Raw genomic sequence first — 16,178 nt, forward strand, 5'->3', positions numbered from 1 at the left:
ACTAAAACCACAAAATACTTTAAAACCTTAACACACTAACCCCCAAACCCTAACCCTTATACCTCCAGCCCTAACAACCTTAAAATCCTAACCCTAAACCCTGAAAACCCTAACCCTGAAACCCAACCCTAGTGCCTTAGCCCTGAAACCTTAAAACCCTAACACCTTGTTAGAAACACTCTGTAACCAATAACATAGGCTCAGGCAAGAATCTCAGTGAAGTAGCATTTTTATTCACGATTGCAATGGCAGGCGTCCCACAAACTACCTACTAGTTCCATAACACTATAAACATAACACAATAAATATAAATTTTTTTTTCCTCTCGGTGACCAGGACCCTCCCCAGTTTCCCCATTGACTGGGTAATCCAGGTTCACGATCTATCCGGTGCTTCACTGAAAATACACAGCTGCTGGCCTGTTACAAGTCAATTTTCTCTTTTCCTTGACTGTTTTCCTCTTTGAGGTGGTAATGTTTCTTACACCGTGATTTCCACCCAATTGCTCTAAGGATTCTGGTTGTCTGCATTTCACAAGGTTGTCTGGTAAGCTTTCTTCTCACTGCAAGCATATCTCGATACCACCTTCCTTCCCTCTAAACAACGTAACTCTGTGCAAAAACATTTTTATTCCCACAACCTTGATCCCCTTACCCTAAAATCCTTATTCCCTTTAACCCTAACAACTCTAACCACAACCCTAACCCTTCATATCAACCCCCCGACGCTAATGACACTGACTAATGATCCAAACCCCAAACTGCCCCAACCCCAGGAAACCGACAAAGAAACTGACACGAAGCTGAAAACTACAAAAAAGGCAAAACCCTGGATACAGACCCCAAATCACAAACACGCGACCAAAATGCTACAGAAAAGCCCCAGACGCAGGCCCCAAGCACTACAGCTAGGCCCCAGAAGCTCAAGACACATCCCAAAGCCAAAATGCAAGCCCCAAACGCTACAGAAAAGCCCCCAAACACCAGACGCAGGCTGCAGAAGTCTACAAGCGGGCCACGACCCACCCCCAGACACAGGCCCCAGGCCCAGCCCCACGCCCCAGACTCAGGCCCCAAAGGTGTACAACCAGCTCCCAACTGCCCCCCTCAAAGGGAGGCTCCAAAGCCCGCCAGAGGACCCTAGAGTGTACAAGCAGCTCCCACCCCCCCCGGCACAGGCCCCAACCCCCCCCAGACACAGGCCCCAAAGGTGTACAAGCAACTCCCCGCCCTCCCCAGAGGCACACCCCAAAGGTGTACAAACAGCCCCAAACCCCCAAGACCCAGACCCCTACAGCATAGAAGCAGCTCCCAACCCCATCCCCCAAGGCACATGCCCCAACCCCCCCCAAGGCAGGCCCCAAAGGTGTACAAGCAACTCCCTCCCCACGCTCCCTCCCCAGAGGCAGGCCCCAAAGGTGTACAACCAGCACCCGACCCCCCCCCAGATGCAAGCCCTAAAGGTGCACAAGGCAGCTCCAAACCTCCCCCCCAACCCAGGAGTCCAGTGTACGAGCAGCTCTCAACCCCCCCCCAACGCAGGCTCCTATACTGTACAACCAGCTCTGAACCCCCCCACTCCCCAGACACAGGCACCAAGACCCCGCAGAGAAGGCCCCAAGGGTGTGCAAGCAGCTCCCAACCACTCCCCCCGAGGCAAGCCCCAAAGCCCCATACAGGGAAGTCCCTAGCGTGTACAAGCAACTCACAACCCCTCCCAACTGCAGGCCCCAAAAGCGTAGAAGCAGCTACCAACTCCCCAAACGTGGGCACCTACAGTGGACAAGCACCTCTCAACCACCCCCCAGCTGCAGACCCCAAAGCTGTACAAGCAGCTACAAACCATGCCCAAGGCAGGACCCTGCAGTGAACAAGCAGCTCTCACCCCCCCCCCAGATACAAGTCCCAAAGGTGGACAAGCAGCTCCCAACCCCCCCCAGATGCAAGTCCCAAAGATGTACAAGCAGCTCCCAACCCACTTCAGATGCAAGTCCCAAAGGTGGACAAGCAGCTCCCAACCCCCTCCAGATGTAGATCCCTACATTGTACAAGCAGCTCCCAACCCCCACAGATACAGATCCCTACATTGTAGGAGCAGCTTCCAACCCCCCCAGATGCAGGCACTGACCCCACCCCCAAAACACAGTCCCCAAAGGTGTACAAGCAGCTCCACACCCCCCCCAAGACACAGGCCCCAAAAGCCTAAACATATGCCAAGAAAGTACTAATGCAGGTGCCAAATGCTACAGACAGGCCCAAAAGCACAGGCACGAGCCCCAGATGCTCGAGGCCGAGACGTAACTTGGCTTTCTGAATTACTGGAAAGCGGCTTTCATTCTCAGCGAGGTGTGCGCAGGCTAGACAGGATGGGGCTTCAGGCACCTCTTCACCTGTGGAAACACACTGCCATCAGGCACTGCCATGCCAGACAAGCTTTTTCTGTTAAAACACCCTTCTCAGATGCCCCGCGGCATTCAAGTGACCTGCTTTGCTCCGATTCTAAAGACTAGTGTCACAGCCCACCTTGCCTGTGGCACCTGACCAACAGAAGAGAAAGCAACCATACCGTTTGGAAACCGTCACTGCACGTGCCGCTCCTTGATGCTCTGTAACCTCTTCTCAAATCCTCAGCCACTTCTGTGGAGAGCCTGCCATGACACCTGCAAAGCAAGATGGATACCCTTCGCAGTCACCTTGCGCAACTTGGCCATTCTGCTCCACTGCTCCACTCACGACCAGCCTGCCCTTCTCGTGCTGCTCTTCAGAGTGCAGCTTGGCCCCTCTGAGTCTGTGCAAGGCACCTGCGAAAAAAAAAGAAAAGCATAGGCCGCGGCAGCATCCAAAGCCGCAGCACAGCTAGGACAGGTACTCTCACCTGCTCCCTTACTCTGCCCCCTCACCTGCCCTCGAGGCAGATGCTTCCATCTGCTCTCTTAAGCCAGCTACAACACCTCTGGAATATAAACAGGACTTTAACTGTATTTTGTGTAGTTAAGTAACTGCAGTGACAACCGCACCCCTAAAATAACTGCTGCATCTGTTCATCGCTCACCTTGCCAAAACCAGCTCTGGTCGTGAAGTCCCAGGTTGTACGCTGTGTTTCAGCTTTAACAAATGAAAACAGTCAGAAGATAATCATTCAGCTGCCAGCATTAGCACCCATCCCTCAACAACACAAGGGACCCCATGGCTAATTTTATCATTTCAAAACAGCAGCCCCCTTACCTCAGCACCTGGAAAGTAGATCAAGCCAGTCACCGGGTTGCCTACCGAGTCCTTGACAGTTCCAAAAGGAGCTCTTTCCTGTGACCTGTTCCTCCTAAGGTTCACCCCTCTACTGGGGAGGGGAACGAAATACATACAAAAAATCAAAACCCCACATCTGCGAGCTTTCAAGATTCAATGACAGACCTCTCCTCTAGCACTACTCAAGCACTATGCAAACAGCTGCTCGCAAGCAGCTCAAGTCTCCCCCTCCACATTAGCCAAACACCACGGAGATGACTCTGTGCCAGCTGCCCTTCAGTACGTGCCCAGAGGCAGACCGGATGTCTTTGCCAAAACAGTCCGGACAATGTATTAGTACACCGCCACGTTAGCTACCATCACTAACTGCCAGGCAGGACAGCTCCAGGCCAAACACACACACACAGGCACGCTACAAACATTACGAACAAAACACAGAACACAAGGCGCAAAAAAAAAGAGGACTCCCAGAGGGAAGCCCTACAGCGACAGCAAGTCAGAACAGGTGCTCTGCAGCAGACCCAAGGAGAGACTCAAATGTCACGACATGCGACTGGAAGCAACTGCCAGAACTGGGATGATGGAGGCATAAAAAGCCTGCCTTCAAGACAAGAGACCAGAAGGATGGGGAGTGCAAACCCCAGAAGAAAAATGCTTCGGAAATGGACTCCCAAGACAGAGCTCCTGATGAAGCCCACATGACTTCCGCAACAGCGAGGATGGAAACAGATGCCATCTGAAACCGAATATGATGCACAAGACCTGAAACACATCTGCGCTTCAGGCTGTGACTGCAAGACAAGAAGTGCTCAGATGAGCCCTACGATGATGAAACAAGCACTTAGGACCTTTGGTGTGGCTAACAAGTTGCCCATCTAATCCGTCCAGTGGAAAAAGGCAATGAGGATATCAAGACCTGAGGAGCGCGTAACATATGATGATCGCATCAAGAAACATTTGATACAAAAAAAAATTACACGCACAGAAGAAATGATCTCTTTAAGCTCCCACAGCAAGACAAGAAATGCTCAGCTTCCGATTGAGCATCAGCATTATTCCAGTGAGGTCAAGTGTTCGACACCCTCAGGACGGCTTCCCCAGGGCCTGCCAAGCACCAGGAGCAACAGCACAGCACAGACAACAGAACACAGGCACCAAGCTGGAACTGCCCTGCCTGGCACGTGCTCAAGCCCTACCTGACAGAATCCCACGCCCCCACACACTGTCTGACCGTGATCAATCCTAAAAGGCCCCATCCACAGCAATGATTTAAAAGCACAGACCCTCGCCCTATGTGTGCATTCAAAACCCGAAAGCAAACATAGCACTTGCCCCACAACTTAGCTTGGGAATGACGGGAGGCAGGTTCCATCCTCATCAAGGAACACGAAGGCTAGCCAGGACATTGCTTCCGGCACAAGGCTCCTCTTCACCTGCAGAAATAAAGTGCCATCGGGCACTGGCACACCAGCCAAACTTCTTCCAGTGAAACACCCACCTCAAAAACAAAACAGTAGCCCACTGACCTGCTCTGCTACTGAAGTCAGATAGACCAACTCCAGACAACTGCCCCCCTTCCCCTGCCAACCACCCCCAAACACACAGTATTTGCCCCTGGACTTAATTCTCAGGGGTCACAATCCATCCTCAAGGTGGACCACAGAGGCCAACTAGGATGTTCCCAGTATCTTCTTCGTCCCTGGAAAAGAGGAGTCACCCAGAGGTGGGACCAATAGACTACCAAATCAAAAACAATGCCCTTTTCCCAACTTTTCTCCACTCACCTTCCCGATCCAGGCTTTGCGCTTCCATTTACTGTACTGAGCCAAGGTCACGTGGCTTAGACCAAGGAGAAAAAACAAACAAAAATGACAATCCACAAAACAGTCTATACCCACTCCTCTTCTTTCCTCCCCTACCCCAACAGCCAAGAAGCCCCAGACCCACGTTCCCCAGCCCAGTACCACCGCTTCGCTCACCTAACATCCCAAGGAAATGCATCACCCTTGTGCCTCATTCAAGTGTCCGTGCCCATGCCCTGGGCTACAAGAAACAAAAAGAGGAGGTCATATCCGTGATGGACACGCAAACAGTACAGCTCCTTGCAGAGGACTCAAACACAGAGACGAGAGCCAGAAAAAAAAAAAACACACCCTCAGGTCCACAAATACCAAAAGGCCATGAATGCACAGCAGCCCCAACAGGGGTAATCACAGACTTATCCTTTACAGATGAGAACGGTGACCCTGCTCAGTCTTTCCATAATACTGCACTTATGCGGTCAAGCCCCTTCTGATGTGTACTGAAGCTCCTTGTGAAGCCTCTGGACAGTTATGCAAATGACTTGATATACCTAGAGATTAAAAGATAACTCAAAAAAAAAGGAACCTTACCCCACCATTTCCCAAAAACAAGTTAGCCGGCAACACCTCCTAAGCACACCTCTATTATGTGAATTCCAAGCACTTAAAATCTAGAAGGCTGCAAGGTCTAAAGATCCTACAGCCACCCAAACCACAGGCAAAAGCTCCAAAACTATAACTAACTGTCCCTAACCCTGGAAAAGACCACCCCTTACATGCCTACTGCTGCTGTTTTCAGATGCATGCTTACACAGGGAGCTTCGATGATACTTATCTCCTAAACCCTGCTCCATCACTTTGCCACCAAGGTTGTAACTTTGATAAGATTTGCCTTAATTCTGCAGAAATCATAAGGGACCCAGAACCACAAAGCAAACACACAAAGTAACATTGACATCCTATCCGTAAACATGCTATAACAATTACTCACCTGAAGAAGAGCTGCATGCAATACAGGCACCTATTACTAGATTGGTTTACTCTAACAGGTCCTACTAGTTGTTACCCCACAAAGATGGGCGTACCGGTCTCTACGTCGAAACGCATCAGTCTGTAGACTCTGACCCACCTAAAGAAACCTCCAACTCACTGAAGGAAAAACAAAGCACTTACCCCAAAGTGCAGCCCAGGCAGAACGAGCTCTCTGATGGGATGCCTGTGACTCAATGACCACTAGGCCCTGCCTGGGACCCAAAGCCAATCACCTGGGAAAGGGGAGGGGCAAAGCACAAAGTAGAAAGAGGAGAAGCAACCCCTGTGGTTTATGTATCTATTTATATGGCTTAGCTCAACAGCATGCAGGGTGCAGACAAGAGAACTGGGTTGTTTCTAGAAGCAACAATCCCCATGTTTTGGCTTCAGCTTTGAATATTGAAAGCTTTTCTCCTCTACAACACCTGCCTCAGGAACCAAACAGCATTGCAGTGACCTGCATTGCTCCTATTCTAAAGACTATCACAGCCCACCTTGCCTGTGGCACCTGATAAGCAGAAGAGAAAGCAACCACAGCAGCAAAAGCCACAGCACCCTCAGGACAGTTACCCTCATCCCCTCCTTTACCTCAGCCGCTTACCTACCCCACATGGCAGATGCTTCCACCCGTTCTCTGAAGCCACCTAGAGCACCTCTAAGAGAGAAAGTGGAATTTTACTCTATTTGATATAGTTACAAAAACTGCAGCGACAGCCGCACCCCAAAAATAACAGCTACCTCTGTTCATCACTCACCAGAGTCACTCCAGAGGCAGCTCGGGTCGTGACGTCCTGTACTGCACACTGCGTTTCAGCCTGAACAAAGGAAAACACAGTCAGACCATGAACATTCAGCTGACAGCATTAGCACCCATCCCTCAACAACAGAAGTCACCCCATATTTAATGTTTTCGTTTCAAAACAGCAGTCCACTTGCCTCTGTACCTGCAAGTTAGATCCAAGCTCGAAAGGAACCGCCACCATCACCCATGCCACCTGGGAACACAGAAGGACAAAATGACCTCTGTGCTTGCAAGCCACCACCTGCCACAGTGCTCCTCTGTCCCAAACAGCCTCACCTCAGACCCTCAGAGGGAAACACCTGAATGTCTTCCCTTTGCATCAGATAAGGGATCACCAGGCTGATAGAACTCTCACCTTCCCTCACTGCTCCGTGACACGGGGATTTCCCTGTCCAAGACTGCACGAAGCCCCTGCAGAGACAAGAGAAAAGCACACCATGAGGCACCTCACAGCCACAGCGTACCTGCTGCAATACCTCTCTCTTCCCAGCTCCTTTACTTCAGCTCCTCACCAGCTCTGAGATTCTTCGCTTCAGTTTCCCCATTGACTGGGTAATCCAGGTTCACGATCTATCCAGTGCTTCACTGAAAATACACAGCTGCTGGCCTGTTACAAGTCAATTTTCTCTTTTCCTTGACTGTTTTCCTCTTTGAGGTGGTAATGTTTCTTACACCGTGATTTCCACCCAATTGCTCTAAGGATTCTGGTTGTCTGCATTTCACAAGGTTGTCTGGTAAGCTTTCTTCTCACTGCAAGCATATCTCGATACCACCTTCCTTCCCTCTAAACAACGTAACTCTGTGCAAAAACATTTTTATTCCCACAACCTTGATCCCCTTACCCTAAAATCTTTATTCCCTTTAACCCTAACAACTCTAACCACAACCCTAACCCTTCATATCAACCCCCCGACGCTAATGACACTGATCCAAACCCCAAACTGCCCCTAACCCCAGGCAACCGACAAAGAAACTGACACAAAGCTGAAAACTACAAAAAAGGCAAAACCCTGGATACAGACCCCAAACCACAAACACGCGACCAAAATGCTACAGAAAAGCCCCAGACGCAGGCCCCAAGCACTACAGCTAGGCCCCAGAAGCTCAAGACACATCCCAAAGCCAAAATGCAAGCCGCAAACGCTACAGAAAAGCCCCCAAACACCAGACGCAGGCTGCAGAAGTCTACAAGCGGGCCACGACCCACCCCCAGACACAGGCCCCAACCACACCCAGATGCAGACCCCAACTGTCCACAAGCAGCTCCCAACCCACCCCCCCCATGAACTGGGCCCCGCCCCACCCCACCCCACTGCAGGCCCCAGGCCCAGCCCCCACGCCCCAGACTCAGGCCCCAAAGGTGTACAACCAGATCCCAACTGCCCCCCCTCAAAGGGAGGCTCCAAAGCCTGCCAGAGGACCCTAGAGTGTACAAGCAGCTCCCACCCCCCCGGCACAGGCCCCAAGCCCCCCCAGACACAGGCCCCAAAGGTGTACAAGCAACTCCCCGCCCTCCCCAGAGGCACACCCCAAAGGTGTACAAACAGCCCCAACCCCCCAAGACCCAGACCCCTACAGCATAGAAGCAGCTCCCAACCCCACCCCCCCCAAGGCACATACCCCAACCCCACCCCCCCAAGGCACATACCCCAACCCCCCCCCCAAGGCAGGCCCTAACAGTGTACAAGCAGCTCCCACCCCCCCCAGACGCAGGCCCCAAAGGTGTACAAGCAGCTCACAACCACCCCCCCAGAGGCAGGCCCCAAAGGTGTACAACCAGCACCCGATCCCCCCCCAGATACAAGCCCCAAAGGTGCACAAGCAGCTCCAAACCTCCCCCCCATCCCAGGCGTCCAGTGAATGAGCAGCTCCCAACCCCCCCCCCAACGCAGGCTCCTATACTGTACAACCAGCTCTGAACCCCCCCACTCCCCAGACGCAAGCACCCACCCCCCCCCAGAGGCAGGCCCCAAGGGTGTGCAAGCAGCTCACAACCACCCACCCCCCCCCAGAGGCAGGCCCCAAACCCCCCCCAGATGCAAGCCCCAAAGGTGCACAAGCAGCTCCCAACCCCCCCCCCAACGCAGGCTCCTACACTACAACCAGCTCTGAACCCCCCCCCCCACTCACCAGACGCAGGCACCAAGCCCCCGCAGAGGCAGGCCCCAAGGGTGTTCAAGCAGCTTCCAACCCCTCCCCCCCCAGAGGCAGGCCCCAAAGCCCCATAGAGGGAAGCCCCTAGCGTGTACAAGCAACTCCCCACCCTCCCCAGAGGCACGCCCCAAAGGTGTAAAAACAGCCCCAACCCCCCAAGACCCAGACCCCTACAGCGTAGAAGCAGCTCCCAACACCACCCCCAAGGCACATGCCCCAACCCCCCCCCCCCAAGGCAGGCCCTAACAGTGTACAAGAAGCTCCCAACCCCCCCCAGATGCAAGCCCGAAAGATGTACAAGCAGCTCCCAACCCCCCCGATGCAAGTCCCAAAGGTGTACGAGCAGCTCCCAACCCCCCCCAGATGCAAGTCCCAAAGGTGTACAAGCAGCTCCCAACCCCCCTGTTGTGGTTTAACCCGGCTGGCAGCTAAACACCACACAGCCGTTCGCTCACCCTCCCCCCTCCCTCTCTGGGATGGGGGAGAGAAACGGGAAAGTGAAGCCGGTGAGTTGAGATAAAGACAGTTTATTAAGACAGGAATATAATAATAACAATAATAATAATATTAGTGATAATGATAATAGTATTAATAATAATAATGTGTAAGAAAACAAGTGATGCACAATGCAATTGCTCACCACCCGCTGACCGATGCCCAGCCTATCCCCGAGCAGCCGGCCAGCCACCCCTATATATTGTTTAGCATGACATCAGATGGTATGGAATACCCCTTTGGCCAGTTTGGGTCAGCTGTCCTGGGTCTGTCCCCTCCCAGCTCCTGCTGCACCCCCAGCCTGCTCACTGGCAGGACAGAGCAAGAAGCCGAAAAGTCCTTGGCCTGGTGTAAAGACTGCTCTGCAACAATTAAAACATCAGCATGTTATCAGCGCTCTTCTCATCCTAATCCAAAACATAGCACCCTACCAGCTACTATGAGGGAAAATTAACTCTGTCCTAACTGGAACCAGGACAACAAGCAGCTCCCAACCCCCCCGAGATGCAAGCCCCAAAGGTGCACAAGCAGCTCCAAACCTTCCCCCCCAACCCAGGCGTCCAGTGTACGAGCAACTCCCAACCCCCCCCCCCAACGCAGGCTCCTATACTGTACAACCAGCTCTGAAACCCCCCACTCCCCAGACACAGGCACCAAGCCCCCGCAGAGGCAGGCCCCGAGGGTGCACAAGCAGCTCCAAACCTCCCCCTCCCCCCAAACCAGGCTTCCAGTGTATGAGCAGCTCCCAACCCCCCCCAACGCAGGCTCCTACACTACAACCAGCTCTGAACCACCCCCCCCCCCCCACTCACCAGACGCAGGCACCAAGCCCCCGCAGAGGCAGGCCCCAAGGGTGTTCAAGCAGCTTCCAACCCCTCCCCCCCCAGAGGCAGGCCCCAAAGCCCCATAGAGGGAAGCCCCTAGCGTGTACAAGCAACTCCCCACCCTCCCCAGAGGCACGCCCCAAAGGCGTAAAAACAGCCCCAACCCCCCAAGACCCAGACCCCTACAGCGTAGAAGCAGCTCCCAACACCACCCCCAAGGCACACGCCCCAACCCACCCCCCCCAAGGCAGGCCCTAACAGTGTACAAGCAGCTCCCAACCCCCTCCAGATGCAAGCCCGAAAGATGTACAAGCAGCTCCCAACCCCCCCCAGATGCAAGTCCCAAAGGTGTACAAGCAGCTCCCAACCCACCCCCAGATGCAAGTCCCAAAGGTGTACAAGCAGCTCCCAACCCCCCCCAGATGCAAGCCCCAAAGGTGCACAAGCAGCTCCAAACCTTCCCCCCCAACCCAGGCGTCCAGTGTACGACCAGCTCCCAACCCCCCCTCAACGCAGGCTCCTACACTACAACCAGCTCTGAACCCCCCCCCCCCCACTCACCAGACGCAGGCACCAAGCCCCCGCAGAGGCAGGCCCCAAGGGTGTGCAAGCAGCTCACAACCAGCCCCCGCCCAGAGGCAGGCCCCAAAGCCCCATGCAGGGAAGCCCCTAGCATGTACAAGCATCTCACAACCCCTCCCAGCTGCAGGCCCCAAAAGTGTACAAGCAGCTCCCAACTCCCCAAACGTGGGCACCTACAGTGGACAAGCACCTCTCAACCAGCCCCAGCTGCAGACCCCAAAGCTGTACAAGCAGCTACAAACCCTGCCCAAGGCAGGACCCTGCAGTGAACAAGCAGCTCCCAACCCCCCCCAGATGCAAGTCCCGAAGGTGGACAAGCAGCTCCCAACCCCCTCCAGATGCAGATCCCTGCAGTGTACAAGCAGTTCCCAACACCCACCCCCAGATACAAGCCCATACTGTGTACAAGCAGCTCCCAACCCCCACAGATACACATCCCTACATTGTAGGGGCACCTTCCAACCCCCCCAGATGCAGGCCCTGACCCCCCCCCCAGACACAGTCCCCAAAGGTGTTCAAGCAACTCCCAACCCCCCCCCCCCCCCAGATGCAAGCCCCAAAGGTGTACAAGCAGCTCCACACCCCCCCCAAGACACAGGCCCCAAAAGCCTAAACATATGCCAAGCAAGTACTAATGCAGGTGCCAAACGCTACAGACAGGCCCAAAAGCACAGGCACAAGCCCCAGATGCTCGAGGCCGAGACGTAACTTGGCTTTCTGAATTACTGGAAAGCGGCTTTCATTCTCAGCGAGGTGTGCGCAGGCTAGAGAGGATGGGGCTTCAGGCACCTCTTCACCTGTGGAAACACACTGCCATCAGGCACTGCCATGCCAGACAAGCTTTTTCTGTTAAAACACCCTTCTCAGAGGCCCCGCGGCATTCAAGTGACCTGCTTTGCTCCGATTCTAAAGACTGATGTCACAGCCCACCTTGCCTGTGGCACCTGACCAACAGAAGAGAAAGCAACCATACCGTTTGGAAACCGTCACTGCACGTGCCGCTCCTTGATGCTCTGTAACCTCTTCTCAAATCCTCAGCCACTTCTGTGGAGAGCCTGCCATGACACCTGCAAAGCAAGATGGATACCCTTCGCAGTCACCTTGCGCAACTTGGCCATTCTGCTCCAACCCCACTCACGACCAGCCTGCCCTTCTCGTGCTGCTCTTCAGAGCGCAGCTTGGCCCCTCTGAGTCTGTGCGAGGCACCTGCGAAAGAAAAAGAAAAGCATAGGCCGCGGCAGCATCCAAAGCCGCAGCACAGCTAGGACAGGTACTCTCACCTGCTCCCTTACTCTGCCCCCTCACCTGCCCTCGAGGCAGATGCTTCCATCTGCTCTCTTAAGCCAGCTACAACACCTCTGGAATATAAACAGGACTTTAACTGTATTTTGTGTAGTTAAGTAACTGCAGTGACAACCGCACCCCTAAAATAACTGCTGCATCTGTTCATCGCTCACCTTGCCAAAACCAGCTCTGGTCGTGAAGTCCCAGGTTGTACGCTGTGTTTCAGCTTTAACAAATGAAAACAGTCAGAAGATAATCATTCAGCTGCCAGCATTAGCACCCATCCCTCAACAACACAAGGGACCCCATGGCTAATTTTATCATTTCAAAACAGCAGCCCCCTTACCTCAGCACCTGGAAAGTAGATCAAGCCAGTCACCGGGTTGCCTACCGAGTCCTTGACAGTTCCAAAAGGAGCTCTTTCCTGTGACCGGTTCCTCCTAAGGTTTACCCCTCTACTGGGGAGGGGAACGAAATACATACAAAAAATCAAAACCCCACATCTGCGAGCTTTCAAGATTCAATGACAGACCTCTCCTCTAGCACTATTCAAGCACTATGCAAACAGCTGCTCGCAAGCAGCTCAAGTCTCCCCCTCCACATTTGCCAAACACCACGGAGATGACTCTGTGCCAGCTGCCCTTCAGTACGTGCCCAGAGGCAGACCGGATGTCTTTGCCAAAACAGTCCGGACAATGTATTAGTACACCGCCACGTTAGCTACCATCACTAACTGCCAGGCAGGACAGCTCCAGGCCAAACACACACACACAGGCACGCTACAAACATTACGAACAAAACACAGAACACAAGGCGCAAAAAAAGGACTCCCAGAGGGAAGCCCTACAGCAACAGCAAGTCAGAACAGGTGCTCTGCAGCAGACCCAAGGAGAGACTCAAATGTCACGACATGCGACTGGAAGCAACTGCCAGAACTGGGATGATGGAGGCATAAAAAGCCTGCCTTCAAGGCAAGAGACCAGAAGGATGGGGAGTGCAAACCCCAGAAGAAATCTCTTAGGAAATGAATTCCCAAGCAAGAGCTCCTGATGCGACCCAGATGACTTCTGCAAGAGCGAGGATGGAAACAGATGCCATCTGAAACCGAATATGATGCACAAGACCTGAAACACATCTGCGCTTTAAGCTGCGACTGCAAGACAAGAAGTGCTCAGATCAGCCCTACGATGATGAAACAAGCATTTAGGACCTTTGGTGTGGCTAACAAGTTGCCCATCTAATCCGTCCAGTGGAAAAAGGCAATGAGGATATCAAGACCTGAGGAGCGCGTAACATATGATGATCACATCAAGAAACATTTGATACAAAAAAATTACACGCACAGAAGAAATGATCTCTTTAGGCTCCCACTGCAAGACAAGAAATGCTCAGCTTCCGATCGAGCATCAGCATTATTCCAGTGAGGTCAAGTGTTCAACACCCTCAGGAAGGCTTCCCCAGGGCCTGCCAAGCACCAGGAGCAACAGCACAGCACAGACAACACAGAACACAGACACCAAGCTGGAACTGCCCTGCCTGGCACGTGCTCAAGCCCTACCTGACAGAATCCCACGCCTCCACACTCTGTCTGACCGTGATCAATCCTAAAAGGCCCCATCCACAGCAATGACTTAAAAGCACAGACCCTCGCCCTATGTGTGCATTCAAAACCCGAAAGCAAACATAGCACTTGCACCCCAACTTAGCTTGGAATGACGGGAGGCAGGTTCCATCCTCATCAAGGAACACGAAGGCTAGCCAGGACATTGCTTCCGGCACGAGGCTCCTCTTCACCTGCAGAAATAAAGTGCCATCGGGTACTGGCACACCAGCCAAACTTCTTCCAGTGAAACACCCACCTCAAAAACAAAACAGTAGTCCACTGACCTGCTCTGCTACTGAAGTCAGATAGACCAACTCCAGACAACTGCCCGCCTTCCCCTGCCAACCACCCCCAAACACACAGTATTTGCCCCTGGACTTAATTCTCAGGGGTCACAATCCATCCTCAAGGTGGACCACAGAGGCCAACTAGGATGTTCCCACTATCTTCTTCGTCCCCGGAAAAGAGGAGTCACCCAGAGGTGGGACCAATAGACTACCAAACCAAAACCAATGCCCTTTTTCCAACTTTTCTCCACTCACCTTCCCGATCCAGGCTTAGCGCTTCCATTTACTGTGCTGAGCCAAGGTCACGTAGCTTAGACTAAGGAGAAAGAACAAACAAAAATGACAATCCACAAAACAGTCTATACCCACTCCTCTTCTTTCCTCCCCTACCCCAACAGCCAAGAAGCCACAGACCGATGTTCCCCAACCCAGTACCACCGCTTTGCTCACCTAACATCCCAAGGAGATGCATCACGCTCCCAGCTCCTCTTGTGCTCCGAGCATCTCCAGCATTTCAGGAACTGGAACCGCTGACGCCTGGCGCGCCTCAGGAACGTGGCAGGAGATGTACTCTGCTCTTTCAAGGTGCTTCCAAAGCCTGCATAACAGGCAAAGCAGACTAACACAATCCACTGACCAACTCAGGGCCCACACTGCCGTCCACTCACCCTCGTGCCTCATTCAAGTGTCCGGGCCCATGCCCTGGGATACAAGAAACAAAAAGAGAAGGTCATATCCGTGATGGACACACAAACAGTACAGCTCCTTGCAGAGGACTCAAACACATAGACGAGAGCCAGAAAAAAAAACCACACCCTCAGGTCCACAAATGCCAAAAGGCCATGAATGCACAGCAGCCCCAACAGGGGTAATCACAGACTTATCCTTTACAGATGAGAACGGTGACCCTGCTCAGTCTCTCCGTAATACTGCACTTATGCGGTCAAGCCCCTTCGGATGCGTACTGAAGCTCCTTGTGAAGCCTCTGGACAGTTATGCAAATGACTTGATATACCTAGAGATTAAAAGATAACTCAAAAAAAAAGGAACCGTACCCCACCATTTCCCAAAAACAAGTTAGCCAGCAACACCTCCTAAGCACACCTCTATTACGTGAATTCCAAGCACTTAAAAACTAGAAGGCTGCAACATCTAAAGACTCTACAGCCACACAAACCACAGGCAAAAGCTCCAAAAATATAACAAACTGTCCCTAACCCTGAAAAAGACTACCCCTTACACGCCTACTGCTGCTCTTTTCAGATGCATGCTTACACAGGGAGCTTCGATGATACTTATCTCCTAAACCCTGCTCCATCACTTTGCCACCAAGGTTATAACTTTGATAATATTTGCCTTAATTCAGCAAAAATCATAAGGGACCCAGAACCAAAAGCAAACACACAAAGTAGCACTGCCATCCTATCCGTAAACATGCTATAACAATTACTCACCTGAAGAAGAGCTGCATGCAATGCAGGCACCTATTACTAGATTGGTTTACTCTAACAGATCCTACCAGTTGTTACCTCACAAAGATGGGCGTACCGGTCTCTACTTGGAAACGCATCAGTCCATAGACTCTTAACCACCTAAAGAAACCTCCAACTCACTGAAGGAAAAACAAAGCATCTACTCTAAAGTGCAGCCCAAGCAGAATGAGCTCTCTGATGGGATGCCTGTGACTCAATGACCACTAGGCCCTCCCTGGAACCCAAAGCCAATCACCTGGGAAAGGGGAGGGGCAAAACACAAGAAAGGAGAAAGAGGAGAAGCAGCAGCTGTAGTTTATTTTTGTTTTGCTTCAGCTTTGATTATTGAAAGCTTTTCTCCTCTACAACTCCTGTCTCAGGAACAAAACAGCATTCCAGTGACCTGCTTTGCTCCTATTCCAAAGACTATCACAGCCCACCTTGCCTGTGGCACCTGATAAGCACAAGAGAAAGCAACCACAGCAATAAAAGACACTGCACCCTCAGGACAGTTACTCTCATCCCCTCCTTTACCTCAGCCACTTACCTACCCCACATGGCAGATGCTTCCACCCGTTCTCTGAAGCTACCTAGAG

General features: G+C 52.5%; 1 long non-coding RNA gene across 50 annotated transcripts; it reads right to left on the reverse strand.

Moving 5' to 3' along the window:
* Nucleotides 1-216: 216 nt before the first annotated feature.
* LOC310883758 lies at nucleotides 217-15,589 on the reverse strand. Of its 50 annotated transcripts, XR_014573760.1 has the most exons (21): nucleotides 14,926-15,589; nucleotides 14,561-14,812; nucleotides 14,366-14,426; nucleotides 12,567-14,014; nucleotides 11,910-12,446; nucleotides 11,646-11,733; nucleotides 7,394-7,680; nucleotides 7,237-7,292; nucleotides 7,024-7,074; nucleotides 6,835-6,894; nucleotides 6,685-6,734; nucleotides 6,221-6,312; nucleotides 5,225-5,598; nucleotides 5,030-5,084; nucleotides 3,225-4,678; nucleotides 3,052-3,104; nucleotides 2,900-2,952; nucleotides 2,744-2,800; nucleotides 2,566-2,659; nucleotides 2,302-2,389; nucleotides 217-611 (listed from the first exon to the last, which is right to left on the reverse strand). It is a non-coding gene; the product is annotated as an uncharacterized lncRNA (long non-coding RNA). The 50 variants fall into 50 exon arrangements; XR_014573751.1 differs by having other exon boundaries at nucleotides 2,566-3,104; nucleotides 11,910-12,003; nucleotides 12,086-12,142; nucleotides 12,394-12,446; XR_014573752.1 differs by having other exon boundaries at nucleotides 2,566-3,104; nucleotides 11,910-12,003; nucleotides 12,075-12,142; nucleotides 12,394-12,446.
* Nucleotides 15,590-16,178: the final 589 nt, after the last annotated feature.

The sequence above is a fragment of the Anser anser genome (assembly GCF_964211835.1).
Source record: "Anser anser genome assembly, chromosome: 18".
NCBI classification, from domain to species: Eukaryota; Metazoa; Chordata; class Aves; order Anseriformes; family Anatidae; genus Anser; species Anser anser.